The sequence below is a fragment of the Pelobates fuscus genome, chromosome 9, assembly GCF_036172605.1.
Source record: "Pelobates fuscus isolate aPelFus1 chromosome 9, aPelFus1.pri, whole genome shotgun sequence".
In the NCBI taxonomy this organism is placed as follows: Eukaryota; Metazoa; Chordata; class Amphibia; order Anura; family Pelobatidae; genus Pelobates; species Pelobates fuscus.
This window is the reverse complement of record NC_086325.1, coordinates 138,409,096-138,425,454: the sequence shown is the minus strand read 5'-3', so window position 1 is coordinate 138,425,454 and position 16,359 is coordinate 138,409,096. Positions and strand designations below refer to the sequence as shown.

At 40.7% G+C, this 16,359-nt stretch overlaps 1 protein-coding gene across 2 annotated transcripts in view; it reads right to left on the bottom strand.

The window, feature by feature from the left end:
• Positions 1-16,359, bottom strand: part of GPR173 (G protein-coupled receptor 173) — a 39,899-nt gene that overhangs the window by 12,272 nt on the left and 11,268 nt on the right. For both annotated transcript variants that reach the window (XM_063431369.1, XM_063431370.1), the window contains exon 2: positions 1,447-1,527. The gene's annotated coding sequence lies outside the window, so the exon portion shown is untranslated. The remainder of the gene's footprint in view (positions 1-1,446; positions 1,528-16,359) is intronic.

Genomic DNA, 16,359 nt, shown 5'->3' with positions numbered 1-16,359 from the left:
TGAGGCCTGTAGAGTCTGAGATGTAACTCTTGGGTTTTTGCAATTTCTCTGAGCATTGCATGGTCTGACCTTGGGGTGAATTTGCTGAACATTGCATAAGCCTGCCACAACGCCAATGTACCCCATCTTTGGCAGATCCTACTCTGTCTGCTAAATGAGATACTCACTTGCGGAAATCCTTTATCTCGAGTTCTCTGCAGTACAAGACTTAAATAGGGTCCTGAGAAGAGGCACCTGTAACAGGGAGGGGTGCAAAACCAAGGAGCTGGCTAGACTCCTAAATATATACATTTAGGAGAAAACAGGGTTTGGCTGCACTCACCTAAACATACTTAAATGGGATGCTGCTGGGAGCCAATAAGTACAGTAAAAAATGAAAATCCAGCACACTCACTTATCTACTATACAGTTATTTTAGTGCTAAACAATTTTGTTAGTTTTATTAAAAACACCTAATCTAGGCAAAAAATAATGGGGGTTAGAGTAGGACCTGCCAAAGATGGGGTACGTTGGCGTTGTGGCAGGCTTATGCAATGTATGATCATATAATGTAACTAAACCCCCATTAGGTGTTTTTAATAAAACTAACAAAATTGTTTAGCACTAAAATAACTGTATAGTAGATAAGTGAGTCCGCTGGATTTTAATTTTTACTGTACTTATTGGCTCCCAGCAGCATCCCATTTAAGTATGTTTAGGTGAGTGCAGCCAAACCCCTGTTTTCTTCTATATGTATATATTTAGGAGTCTAGCCAGCTCCTTGGTTTTGCACCCCTCCCTGTTACAGGTGCCTCATCTCAGGACCCTATTTAAGCCTTGTACTGCAGAGAACTCGAGATAAAGGATTTCCGCAAGTGAGTATCTCATTTAGCAGACAGAGTAGGACCTGACAAAGATGGGGTACATTGGCATTGTGGCATGCTTATGCAATGTATGATCATATAATGTAACTAAACCCCCATTATTTTTTGCCTAGATTAGGTGTTTTTAATAAAACTAACAAAATTGTTTAGCACTAAAATAACTGTTTAGTAGATAAGTGAGTGCGCGGGCTTTCCAGTTTGATGGGTAGCAACAATTACTTCTCTAAGATCATTGCTGATGTCTTTCCTTCTTGGGATTGTGTTAACAAACACGTGAATGCTCCCAGCAAACAGCAACAACTTTTTATGGAGGTGTACTTAGTTTTTCACACATGGCTTCTCAATTTTGGCTTATTTTTGTTAATTACACGTTGTAATATTTTACATGTTGTTGTCCATCTGAGGTTGTATTTACCTAATTTAAGACCAGCTTAGGAACAGATGATTGTTTTCATGTCCTGATATGTAAAACCATGGACATCAAAGAGGGTGTACTTTCTTTTTCCCATGACTGTGTATAGAAACACTCATCTTCATACATACTGACATGCCGTATTTTACATGCATATTTACACCCACTGACCTTCATTCTGTATTGAGACAAATGGTAGGAGAATTCCTAGACTCGAGAGGCAGGGTAGGAGGAAAGATGATGTAACAAATCCTGAAAAACAAAAAGTGATATATTAAAATAGTGTCTTAATGAAAGTGCCCCATGGCTAAGTTGTCCTCTTGTAAATTGGCTCCACCTATCTGCCTGATAATTTCACCTAATGTAGTTGCCAGCATAGGGAGAAGACTAAAGCAAGGATGCTGACCTGTAGAAATAATGTATCAATATGATTGAAATCATAAATTCAGATGCCGTAACAGATAATGATGAGAATGTGTCTGTCCACCGTTGATAAAGGTCTCAAAGATGGGGAAGAGCAACATGGAGGCACAGTTATGTTACACATACATGCATTCACATACATACAGTATTATACACCCATACATTCTCCCTATACATACTTAGACACACATCATGCTACAATAAAATTGACCCACACATTCATACGCACACCATACTTGTCAACCGTGGCATGTATGAAATCAGGACAGGATGGGTTGGAGGCTGCCACTGACACAAATGTCATCACTTGCATGCCCTTGTATAGCCACGTCACCATCTGTGCCTACTGCAACCAGAAAATCAATTTAATATGCTTTTCTGAAATCGGAGGTTGCCTGGAGCTGTAAGAACTTCTGCACCTGTAATTTACTACCTTCTAGTAGTCTACATCACCCCTACTGCTCACGGTTCACTGCCTCTAATTGGTTAACAGTCTTTCTCATTTCACTTTGAATTTTGTCTGACTCATCCAGCACTGTCAGACAAAATCCAGCACATTCCCAACAATACACCTTCTTCAGCTGATTTTGTTTTTTTTTACCGTTTGTTTTTTCATTCTTTTTTTATAATTTAAAATGTAATTCCTATTTTAATACTAAAAAAAATTAAAGCACCACTTTATAAAATTAGTATTTCAGAGTATTTCATAAAGATAGAATTTTTATGAAATAATCATATTGACTGTGTTAGAATTTACTGAAATTCCAACCCAGTTAAGAGATATATTGTCTCTTAATATTTCATAACCCTGACATTTTTAGACATTGGGCGGAGCTACCGCCGTCTAGAACTGCCAATCCCCCAGCCGTCTATGGAGGATCTTTCTATGGCCCCACAAACCTCAATGGTGTACTCCCACGCATGTGCAAGAGTACAACAGTGACGTCAGCTTCTGGCAGCCAAAGAGCCTGGTGCTGAAGGGGACCTTCTGGGAGAAGATGACCGCATTTGTGAGGGACAGGTTCAGCTAAGTAGAAGTCACCTTTGCTATCTGCCCTCACCCGTCACTGGATCTTCAACGGCCATGTCACCATCGGCGGACTTTGCAAATTCTGCAAAGTCCCTAGACGGTGACCGTGCTGCTTTCATGAAAGGATAGTAAAGAAATAAAAAATATGTATTATCAGACTTGAAAGATTTGTCTGTTAGTATAGCTATAAAGAAACAAGAGTCAAATAATAAGAACAATAATATTAATGTCTAAAATTCATAAAGGTTCACAATCATAGGTGAGGGATGAAAATATTGTCAAGTCATATATTGGGTTTAAATTAGGTGTGAAGAAATGTTGACCACAAGTGGAGAGCCAAGCCAGACAACACAGATTGAAGAACAGATCCACAGGGCCAATATTTACTGGGGATATCATCTAGTTCAGCAATCAAGCACAAGAAGGAATGACATTCATTTACTTTTTTGTTACAAATATCTGTATACACTTCTGTGTAATCCATTGTTAACATGAAGCCTATCTTTTACCACCTGGATTTTTACAAAAAATATTCCTATAAGTTTCCCAAGAGTGTTAAAGATGTGGAGGATCAATTAAGCATATTTGGTGGGATTGCCTGATCATAAAACCATAGTGGCCGATGGTTAGGGATACCCTCACAGAGATATTCAGGGCTAACCCTCTGTTCACATTCAAAAACATTTTACTACTTGTCTATCAATATCTAAATATAAGCATTCAATATTGAGGGACCTTCTGAATGCCACAAGGGCACTTGTACCTGCCCTGTGGAGGAGCCCTGGGGAGTGTAAAAAACGTTTCAAGAAAGTTTAAAAAAAAAATAAAACAAATGTAATACGTACACAAAAAGTTTAAAACCAAAATGCTCATTACCACTACACCTGGAACATACTAGCAAAACAATGATCCCACGCTAAGGTTCAAAATATGCCTTTTGAATTACCCCGGGGTGTGTTCTTTAATAAATAGTATGTGTTTGTGGGGTAGTTTGAATAGCCAACCAGGCCCTGGGGAGATAGCGCAGCTAAGCGGACAAGGGCACATGTAGGAGTGTGGGGATAGATGCATGGGATTGGTTGGGAAGAGTCTGTGGGTGTGATTATGTTCTGTGTAAGACAGTGTGGGGGAGGTCTTACCTCAGTGCCACTTGGGATTCGGGCCAGCAAACAGCTTCCCTCCCGCCCACCCTATACTATATTTTGTCGCAGCTAGCCGGGGGTATGTCCTTGCCAATTGAGTTTGAGGTTACGTTTAAGTAGATGGAATGAGATGAACAAGTTTTTTAAGGTCTCAAACCTCCCCTGCTCTAAAGGTTTAACTTTAGGTTGCCTGAGGTCTCGTGCCCATCGAGCGTGGATAAGGTCGGCTGATGGCAGGCATTGGAAGGATTTTTATGACGAGGGGGGAGGTGAGAGGGAGTGGTGATTAGGAACCACTCCATGTTTTTATTGGCAAGGACGGTTGGGTCACTGTATAACACTATGGGTGGAGTTATATATGTATATATGTTAATTTATGCTTATTTATGTCTAATGTTTTGGTTACAGAAAAGAAGAGATTTAATAAATAAAGTTATGGATGTGTTATGCAGTAATTTAGTTGTGATAATAAATGCTGTGGCCTGTTTCATCCATACTAAGTGGTCTGTCGTTATTGGGGGGTTTTAATGGGGTAGATTTTGTTCTAGGCTGCATCGCGATTCCCCACTACTTACATACAAGCTAAACTACTCCGAAATGAAACATGGGCACAGCATAAAACTTCAAAGTTAGAAAAAAACTGAATGGCTGCGTCTCAAATGTGCCCCTTCAACATCCACATATACCTGGCAAAGGTATATACAGGGGTATTGCTGTACTCAGCCGACATAGCTGAGCAACAAATGAAGTATTATACAGTTGTAGCACACATATGGTTTGCAGAATATACTGTGCAAACTCACTTTGTGTGTCAAAAAGGCAGAAAAAATGCTTATTACCACTACACTTGGTACAAGCTAGCGGAAAAATGATCCCACCGTAAGGTTCAAAATATGCCTTTTGAAATACCCTGGGATGTTTTCTTTAAGAAATGCTATGCCTTTATGGTGTAGCTGGAATATGTAGCCTGCTCAAGTGCTCCAAAGTGGGACACGAATGCATCAAAACCCTCAATGAAATTCACACGTAAAACCCTGAACTTGTCACGTCTCTTACAACACTGTAACTTCACAAAATAGTGTCTAGGTCATACATTGGGCATATTGTTTTACTCAGAAGATGTAACTGAGCATAATTTGGGGGATTTTATGACAGTGGTACATATCAAGTGTAAGAAATACTCAGCAAAAATGCCATTTTTTTCTCCTTACCACAAATATTGACATAATTGGTGAAAAAATGGTGACACGTTAAGGCACAATATACACCATATATGATACCCCTGGGTGTCTGCTTTATCAAATGGAAGCCCTTTGTGGGATTATTTGAATACTCACACTGATATAAATACCCCAAAATGAGACATAGGCTCATCAAATCCATCTATGAAAATTCTAACTATAGAAACTGAGATAGCCTTGTCTCTTATATGGCATTGTAGCTTCACAGAGTAGTGCCAAAGGCATACAATGGGGGTATCGTTATACTCAGCAGATGTAGCTGAACACAATATGGGGTTTTATGCAGGAATAACACACACCAGCTTTACGAAATACATATTACAAAAACTTGTTATATGTCTATATGCCAAAATAAAGAAAAAACACAATTTTACTCCAATATTTAGCAGAGATTGGCGATTAAATGGCTTCGTAAAGAGTGTCAAAATAACCTTAGGTAAATAGCCTGTGATGTCTACTTTATATAAATATATACTTTTGTGTGGCATTTTCTTTTCTGTGATGGCTACTAAACCTACAAGACAAACATACCAACTTCTAAAATTGTTTTACATTGAAATTTTATTTTAGTCCTTTTATTTTGTGACTGGTAGCTTTCAAAATAAGATGAAATCCAAATCACTAACGCCATACCTGAAGCAAGCATGACCTAATTTGTTAAACTAAGTACACTAATGTAGCATGATTCTCCAGATGGAAACTGTGTATTCAATCTGTATACTGCAAAACGCACATGTATTACTGACAATGAGGCACCAACGGGTGTGCTCATACCACTGTACTAAGTATATGTAAGCATGCCACTGTTTTCTAACTATTGTCCTTTTCCCCCACCCCTTCTTCTTTCTGTATCCCCCAAAAGATCAATAGAAATTGTCAAAGTTAAAAAAATAAAAAAATAAGAGGAAATCCTATACATATTATGTACTCTATACATCAAGACAAATACATGAATTTATTTTGAATTACTTTTTCTAAGCTGGACATATTATGCACATGCCATTATTGCCAAAACTGACTAGACATACCCTATTTGCAATACCTTGGGTTGTCTACTTTTGCAAATGGTATGCCATCATAGAAACATAGAAACATAGAATGTGACGGCAGATAAGAACCATTCGGCCCATCTAGTCTGCCCAGTTTTCTAAATACTTTCATTAGTCCCTGGCATTATCTTATAGTTAGGATAGCCTTATGCCTATCCCACGCATGCTTAAACTCCTTTACTGTGTTAACCTCTACCACTTCAGCTGGAAGGCTATTCCATGCATCCACTACCCTCTCAGTAAAGTAATACTTCCTGATATTATTTTTAAACCTTTGTCCTTCTAATTTTAGACTATGTCCTCTGGTTGTGGTAGTTTTTCTTCTTTTAAATATAGTCTCCTCCTTTACTGTGTTGATTCCCTTTATGTATTTAAATGTTTCTATCATATCCCCCCTGTCTCGTCTTTCCTCCAAGCTATACATGTTAAGATCCTTTAACCTTTCCTGGTAAGTTTTATCCTGTAATCCATGAACAAGTTTAGTAGCCCTTCTTTGAACTCTCTCTAAGGTATCAATATCCTTCTGAAGATATGGTCTCCAGTACTGTGTACAGTACTCCAAGTGAGGTCTCACCAGTGTTCTGTACAATGGCATGAGCACTTCCCTCTTTCTACTGCTAATACCTCTCCCTATACAACCAAGCATTCTGCTAGCATTTCCTGCTGCTCTATTACATTGTCTGCCTACCTTTAAGGGGGTAATTCTCATTCCTGGGCTACCATATTATCTCAAAGGCAACATAACCAATCTGGTGAATTTCATTGTGAAAAAAACTGAAACAAAAGCTTTACATTTGACTCTGTAAGTTTTTAAAACACCATAAAACCTATACATGAGGGGAACTGTTATACTCAGGAGACTTCGCTGATCACAAATATTAGTGTTTCCAAACATTACAACTTATCACAACAATTATATTGTCAGTGAAAGTGACGTTTGTGTGTGACAAATGCAAAAAACTGCACTTTCACAGACAATATCATTGTTGTGTTGTGTTTTATGGTTTTGAAACACTAATATTTGTGTTCAGCAAAGTCTCCCGAGCAAGACAGTACCCATGTACAGGTTTTATGGTGTCTTGGAAAGTTACAGGCTTAAATATAGTGCTAGCAAATTAAATTCTCTGGACTTTCTCCCTGGGTTATCAGGCAGGCCTCGCTAATTGTAATTAATAAAATTACTTAATTCTGTAAAAATATTACATAAATATATACGTAGAATAAAAATAAATAAATAAATAAACAAAAAAAAAATATATATATACACATATGTGTGTATATATATATGTATGTATATATAATTTTGTAAAATATCTTTTTATTTATACATGTGTATATTTAGTGATATACATATATATTTACTTATATGTATTTATTTATAATTATAAATATTTTTTTTATTAATAACATCATATCTGTATTTTGATATTAATATATATATATATATAAATATATATATATTAATATTAAACTACACTTAGACAGTGTATGTGTATGTGTGTATATATATATATATATATATACTTAGATCATATATATACTATATATATATATATATGATCTAAGTATATATTATTTTATTTTACACTGTGTTTTAACTTTATAGTCATTTAATTCAAGCAGCAGGGGGACGTTCCTGTCATTCCAGGCACTCTCCCTGCTGGCACTGCTATGGGCGGCTATTCCGTTCATGTGATCGTGAGGTCCTCGCAAGGACCTCGCGATCACATGGCCCAGGAGGGCCGGATCGGCAGCAGGAGGACTGCCTGGGATGCCAGGCAAGTCCCCCCCATTGAGATCACCGGCGTGGCATTGCCGGCGAGCAGGTTAGTCCCCTGGACGACGGGGACGTACTTTGCCGCCTGCCGGTGTTTAGAGCCGGGTCCCCAAGGATGGCATAGCACGTCCACTGTCCTTAAGGGATTAAATAGGGAAAAGGGAATGGGAGCCCTCCCATGAGGAGGGGTCTAAGGGCCTATATAAGTGGAAGACTCCTGGAAACAGGACCGGCAGGGCAATAACACACTGTCTCGGGACTTCACATAATTTGTAAAGATCCCGGAAGGTGACATCACTGCTGGGAGTCCAGTGGCAGTGGATGGAGGCAGGCAAATGTTAGTTGTACTTACCTAAACCTATCCCTTGTGGGCACCGCCATCGTCTCCCAGCCAGTTTTTTTCTGCTCCTAGCACTTCAGCTTCCAGGAGCCAATGTCACAGCTGTACTCTTTTGCATGCGCCAGAGTACAGCTAAGAGGTCTATGGAGGATCTCGCAAGATCCTCCATGGAAATACCTATTTTGAGCTGTCACAAGTGACAGCTGGGGTTTGATGCTTCTTGACGATGTTCGCTCTACCCAGTGTCAAAAGGTGTCAGGCACAGGAAAATTCCTGAGTCAAAGTTGTTTTTGAGTTCCAAAGTTAAAGGACAACTGTCACCACTGTTTCATATGGGAAAGCATTGTGATTGGATGAGTTAATAAATTCTGATGATGTCAGCCAAGGTGGTGGACCCGAGGAGGGGGGCTAGATACAAAGAGCCCTGCGCCATGCTGAAAAAAGGTGAGTAAATCACATTTCTAACAAGAGGTAAGGGGGCCTGACCACCTAAATGGTGGTTTTAGAACTATAATATCAGGAATACACATTTGTGTTCCTGACACTATAGAGCTCCTTTAATCTTCTCGTCTGAAATTGCAACAAAGTGTTGCGGTAGAGAGGGTCTGCACTCTTGTAGGAGAGGCAATCCTAACATGGCTAGGGCAGACAGTCATCTAACAATTATTCTGCAGTTCTACAATAGCTAAACAAAAACAAACAGAAATCAAATAGAAAAATAACAACAGCAGTGATATAGCAAAAGGTGAATCTACAAATTTAAAAAGATATAAGAGGTATTACTGCTTAGCCCTGGGCCCAGACCAAAGCCCAGAAAAAAGTTTAGGTAGCAGCCATAGTATTTTTTGAGTTGGCTGTAGATTGACAACCCTTTGGATAGAAGGGCTGGAATGTATCCACATTCCAGTGTGTTGCATAGGTTCTTGCTGTGTTCTGGTGCTGACAGGACAGGTAGCGAAAGTCCCAGTGCTGAGAGAAAGTATCAGCTTGTTAAACATCGGAAAGATGTTTTCCCTCGTGTTGCACACTCAGCTGGTGCCCTGTGTCCAACCAATAAGGGATAGCATTTTCATGTAAAAGCTTGGTAACGAGTCCCGGGGATCACTTCCAGATAAAAGTAGTACGAAAAAAGTCACCATTGAAGACCAGGACATGTCCCTCAAAACTATGGGTGGGAGATGCTCTAGCAGCAGCCATTACTGTGCAAAACTGTACCAGAAGTTCTGGTGGATCTTGCAACTCTTGCAAGTGGGAGTCCATAGCAATGGTCTTAGCCCTGGACGATGACAGCAGGTAAGCCCAGATTAGTCTCAGCAAATAAGGCATTTCCCCGTAGGGTATAGACTCTTGGATACCTCTGACCCAGATGTTTCATTGCCTATGTAAATCCTGCCAGCTTTATCTCATATATATGTTGTCTGCTCTGAAGCATCGATATAACACTAGCCATAGCATCTTGTTTGCCTCTGTAGGCACCCCTTGTCCTCCTCTACCGCCTGCATGAGGCCCATGTGGTCATTTCTTCTCTCACCACAGAGATGTCTACAGTGGACAGTGCTTTAATACTGGTAAGGGCTGTGAGAGATCTTCACTTGGTCCTCCAATGTGCTGGCCTCCGAGGAAGTTGAAAGTTGCTCCCTCGTGGTCAGATGTGGCCGTGGGGCCTGGCAGGGAAAAAGTCTTCAATGTTGGGTGATTTAGGATAGGTGCTGATCTTTGCTTTCTTAAAGTGTCACCCCATTGTTGCCCCAGATATTGGGTGCTAAAATAGCTGTGAATTGAATTTTCTCTTAATAATTCGCGTAGGATGCTAGTTTTCCTTGGTGCAACTGCTGTACACTTCTGCTCAATTCATTGCATTGGAGACAGCCTAACTCGCCTAATTAGACACCCACCTTTGCACTCAGCATGAGTGATGGCAAGGCCAGTCTGGGACTCTTGAGCTGTAGCTCCATCCGATCCCGGCATACCACCTGCTTTCAGTGCGTGTACCCCCTGGGGTACGTGTAGCACAGATTGGGAAATCAGGCTCTTCAGTGTATGGGAATTAAACCAGGCAAAAGAGGAAGAATTACATGCCTACTCTAGACCCATCCTTCCATTCTACTTGATTTTACCTTAAGCTCTTAACCCACCTGCGTGGGCAGAGAGGGCACAGGGGGGACTTATCCTGGTGGGCCTAGGTTCTTATTTGTTTTTGTTTTCTATTGCTTTATGTAGGGAAAGGTTATGAGGGTATCATTTTAATATATTCTCACACGACCAGGCTCTAATAGTATTTTCTGACACTGTAGTCGCCAAACAATGTGACTTTTTTTTGCAAACCGCTTAACTTGTCATCTATACCGTATGTCCCTACAATTGTACTGCTTTTTAGAGGTTAAAAATAGTAGACTCTGTTATTGCTTACTTGAATCTGGTTTTCTAACTATATCGTGTAATACTGCATATTTATGGAACCCTCAATAAAAATAAATACATTTTAAAAATGCAGAAGTAACTGGACTTACATCCCACATAAGGGATTGTCCCTACAAGTTGACGGTTGTGACTTTTATTTCTGTGCTAAGTGCTTATCCCTAGTGATTCTTATCTGCTTCTATTTTTAAATGAGAAATGTCATGTTTGCAGGCCAATGTAGAATGATTAATATTTGGTGGCCTACATGCGCGTTGAAAGAGGCAATGGGACGTGTTATATTTCTTCATTCTTTTTATTTCATGTTCATATTTTGAGGTGCTTATAAATACCACACTGATCTCTTACAAATAAAAACCCTTTTTATATTTTTCATATAGAAATGAACAATTTATTAAGAATTAACATACTCTGTTCCCCAATATATCTTTCCCAGCAATGAGTCTGCTTTCCATATTGGTGGTCTGGTGGCTAGGGGGGGGGGGGGGGGGGGAGGAGGCAGGGAAATGTGAGTTCTACTTACCTAAACCTGTCCCTCGCAGGTGCTGCCATGCATGAGAGTACAGAATTAAGGTCTTTGGAAGATCCCGCAAGACTGCGGGATTCTCCATAGGCAGAGTCAATTCCCTGCAGCCGTCACTGGTAGCTGCTGTTGGGATCGACACTGTAACTCCACCCAGTGTCTAAGATAGTCAGGCTTGGGGAAAATACAAAAGACAAAGTAGTCCCTACTAAAAAAAGAAAAAAGAAAGACACAGTTGGAAAGAGGAAGAGAAGACGAAGCAATTGAAAAAAGGTAAGTACTGCTTAACACGGCTGCTTTAAAGGGACACTATACACTGTGTGCAGAATTATTAGGCAAATGAGTATTTTGACCACATCATCCTCTTTATGCATGTTGTCTTACTCCAAGCTGTATAGGCTCGAAAGCCTACTATCAATTAAGCATATTAGGTGATGTGCATCTCTGTAATGAGAAGGGGTGTGGTCTAATGACATCAACACCCTATATCAGGTGTGCATAATTATTAGGCAACTTCCTTTCCTTTGGCAAAATGGGTCAAAAGAAGGACTTGACAGGCTCAGAAAAGTCAAAAATAGTGAGATATCTTGCAGAGGGATGCAGCACTCTTAAAATTGCAAAGCTTCTGAAGCGTGATCATCGAACAATCAAGCGTTTCATTCAAAATAGTCAACAGGGTCGCAAGAAGCGTGTGGAGAAACCAAAGCGCAAAATAACTGCCCATGAACTGAGAAAAGTCAAGCGTGCAGCTGCCAAGATGCCACTTGCCACCAGTTTGGCCATATTTCAGAGCTGCAACATCACTGGAGTGCCCAAAAGCACAAGGTGTGCAATACTCAGAGACATGGCAAAGGTAAGAAAGGCTGAAAGACGACCACCACTGAACAAGACACACAAGCTGAAACGTCAAGACTGGGCCAAGAAATATCTCTAGACTGATTTTTCTAAGGTTTTATGGACTGATGAAATGAGAGTGAGTCTTGATGGGCCAGATGGATGAATTGGTAAAGGGCAGAGAGCTCCAGTCTGACTCAGACGCCAGCAAGGTGGAGGTGGAGTACTGGTTTGGGCTGGTATCATCAAAGATGAGCTTGTGGGGCCTTTTCGGGTTGAGGATGGAGTCAAGCTCAACTCCCAGTTTCTGGAAGACACCTTCTTCAAGCAGTGGTACAGGAAGAAGTCTGCATCCTTCAAGAAAAACATGATTTTCATGCAGGACAATGCTCCATCACACGCGTCCAAGTACTCCACAGCGTGGCTGGCAAGAAAGGGTATAAAAGAAGAAAATCTAATGACATGGCCTCCTTGTTCACCTGATCTGAACCCCCTTTGAGAACCTGTGGTCCATCATCAAATGTGAGATTTACAAGGAGGGAAAACAGTACACCTCTCTGAACAGTGTCTGGGAGACTGTGGTTGCTGCTGCACGCAATGTTGATGGTGAACAGATCAAAACACTGACAGAATCCATGGATGGCAGGCTTTTGAGTGTCCTTGCAAAGAAAGGTGGCTATATTGGTCACTGATTTGTTTTTGTTATGTTTTTGAATGTAAGAAATGTATATTTGTGAATGTTGAGATGTTATATTGGTTTCACTGGTAAAAATAAATAATTGAAATGGGTATATATTTGTTTTTTGTTAAGTTGCCTAATAATTATGCACAGTAATAGTCACCTGCACACACAGATATCCCCCTAAAATAGCTATAACTAAAAACAAACTAAAAACTACTTCCAAAAATATTCAGCTTTGATATTAATGAGTTTTTTGGGTTAATTGAGAACATGGTTGTTGTTCAATAATAAAATTAATCCTCAAAAATACAACTTTCCTAATAATTCTGCACTCCCTGTAGTCACCTGAACAACTTTAGCTTAATGAAGCAGTTTTGGTGTATAGAACATGCCCCTGCAGCCTCACTGCTCAATCCTCTGTCATTTAGGTGTTAAATAACTTTGTTTATGAACCCTAGTCACACCTCCCTGCATGTGACTTGCACAGCCTTCCATAAACACTTCCTGTAAAGAGAGCCCTATTTAGGCTTTCTTTATTGCAAGTTCTGTTTAATTAAGATTTTCTTATCCCCTGCTATGTTAAAAGCTTGCTAGACCCTGCAAGAGCCTCCTGTATGTGATTAAAGTTCAATTTAGAGATTGAGATACAATTATTTAAGGTAAATTACATCTGTTTGAAAGTGAAACCAGTTTTGTTTTCATGCAGGCTGTGTCAATCATAGCCAGGGGAGTTGTGGCTAGGGCTGCATAAACAGAAACAAAATGATTTAACTCCTAAATGACAGTGAATTGAGCAGTAAAATTGCAGGGGAATGATCTATACACTAAAACTGCTTTATTTAGCTAAAGTAATTTAGGTGACTATAGTGTTCCTTTAAGATGTTACAGTTACAATTTTAAAGAGATTTCTCAGATGTCTGGAACTGTGAAACATTTAAAGTGGAATTTTCATGGAATATAATCAGGACTGAATCAATACATCTCTAGGAGGAAAATTCAGCGTCTCCATGCAGAGCATGGGGACGCTGAACGTCAGGGCTGCTTTTTCAGCAGCACTGACCCAGGAAGCACCTCCAGTGGCCATCTAAGGCGTGGTCACTTGGAGGTGTCCCTAGAGGCAATGTAAACACTGCCTTTTCTCTGAAAAGGCAGTGTATGCATGAAAAAAACGTGAAGTGAACTATTATACTCAACAGAACAACTACATTAAGCTGTAGTTGTTCTGGTGACGATAGTGTCCCTTTAAACAAAATTTTGTTGCATGAAATGCTTCTTCTAGCATGTAATATTTCCCTCTGGTGTTCACTTAAATAGCAAGTGGCTACAAAATCTCAGCCAATCCATAGCATTCTGCTGAAACCAGTGGTCATTGCCTCCACTGTAAGAATAAATATAAGCCAATCTTTGATGTAATTTGGCTTTCATTAATTTGAGAGCAGTAGGATGAACTCTTTAGATAAATTGAAGCTAGACTGATGGCAACAATGATGTGCAGCCCACAATAAGGTTCCTCTTGCACATGGAACTTCTGAAACTCTTACTGGGGATTTTTTTTTGTGTCCTTAGAAATGGGACAACTGAGAACCAACCCAGAATTTCAGGCAAGGGCCCATAATCAGGACTGTCCTTCGAAGTTCAAGGCAGTGGGGGGGTATGGACTTTGCATGGACAAGTAGCTTCCATTCGTACAGTAAAGGGGGTAGCATGCACAGTTTTTAGCATACTAAAAAATACGTCTCAGTTTCTCTAGCAAAACCATACAAAATGAAAATCTTTTCAACAAATCTGTTCTTAAAGCAAAGGTAATTAGAGAAATGTAAAGGAGTAACGGCAGAAAGAAAAAAAAATTTATTAGCAACTCCAAAAAAAGCTTTAGATTTATTCCAAGGGAGACGTGCTGTACATGATGTCCCAAACGGGCATTCTTTATGATTTTGTACAGTGGTGAATTAAGAGGAGGGCAACGTTTATTCTAGATCAACACAGGGAGCTTAAAGGACCACTATAGGCACCCAGACCACTTCAGCTCAATGAAGTGGTCTGGGTGCCAGGTCCATCTAGCATAGCAGTTTCAGAAGTAAATGTTTTACCCCTTAACCCCTATTGAACCTGACGGGAGGGGGACCCTGAGGGTGGGGGGGATCTATTAACACTATAGTGCCAGGAAAATGAGGAGAAACCACTAAGTGACACTAGGGGAGGAGAGACCACTAAAGGACACTGGGGTGCAGGGAGGAGAGACCACTAAGCGACACGGGGGAGGGGGGGTTGAGAGACTACTAAGGGACACTAGGGGGGGGGGATGAGAGACCACTAAGGGAAAGATGGGGGGAGAGGAGCATGGCCGTCTTTAACGCGGGCAAAAGGGGCAACTGCCCCGGGCCCTGTCATTCCTAGGGGGCCCAAAGCAGCTTCCCCTTGAGCCCGCCGGTCGCTGTGGTACGTGCGGGCAGACCACTGCGGCCGCACGATGATGGGCCCCATGCTCTTAGGGCCACCCGATGGCAATGAGTCTGCAGGCGCCCGGTCAGTGCTGCAGCGCTTTAACAGCGCGACCGGGCCCCCAGTGATGAGGTCAGCGCTAGGAGGAAGTGCAGTCACTTCCTCCTAGCTAACACAGAGAATCCCGCGCGGGGGGGAGGAAGAGAGGAGGAGCGCGGACTGGGAGAGAGCTCAACTCCCAACAGCCTCAGACAGCCACTGGACCACAGGTAAGTCACCCTCCTGCAGCCAAAAGGTAGGAAACAGGAGGGTGACTGAATTGTATATTTTCCATGTATGTCTGTTTGTGTGTGTATATCTGTCTCCATGTGTATCAGTCTGTGTGTGTATATCTGTCTGTATGTGTATATGCATGTGGGTCTGTGTGTCTGTGTGTATATCTGTCTGCATGTTTATCAGTCTGTGTGTCTATCTGTGTGTTTCTGTGTGTATATCTGTCTGTATGTGGATGTGTCTGTTTGTTTGTGTATCTGTCTGTAAGTGTATATGCATGTGGGTCTGTGTGTGTGTATCTGTCTGCATGTTTATCAGTCTGTGTGTGTATCTGACTGTATGTGCATCTGTGTGTTTCTGTGTGTATATGTCTGTGCATGTGTCTGTTTGTGTGTGTATCTTTCTGTATGTGTATATGCATGTGGGTCTGTGTGTCTGTGTGTGTATAACTGTCTGCATGTTTATCAGTCTGTGTGAGTATCTGACTGTATGTGTATCTGTGTGTTTCTGTGTGTATATCTGTCTGTGCATGTGTCTGTTTGTGTGTGTATATGTCTGTATGTGTATATGCATGCGGGTCTGTGTGTCTTTGTGTATATCTATCTGTATGTATATCTGTATATCTGTATGTATGTTTCTGTGTTTATAGCTGTCTTTATGTGTGTATGCATAGTGTGTGTTTGTGTAACTGCATGTGTGTCCGTGTATGTATCTGTATGTGTGTTATTGTTTGTATCTACATATATGTCAGGGTGTTTTTGTCTGTTTATCTGTGTCTTAGTGTGTGTCTGCATGTTTGTTAGTGAGTATCTGTATATCTGTATGTGTGCCAGTGTGTATCTGTGTATGCACCTGTGTGTCTGTGTATCTGTCTGTGTATTTAGATGTATGTACCTGTGTATGTCTAAGC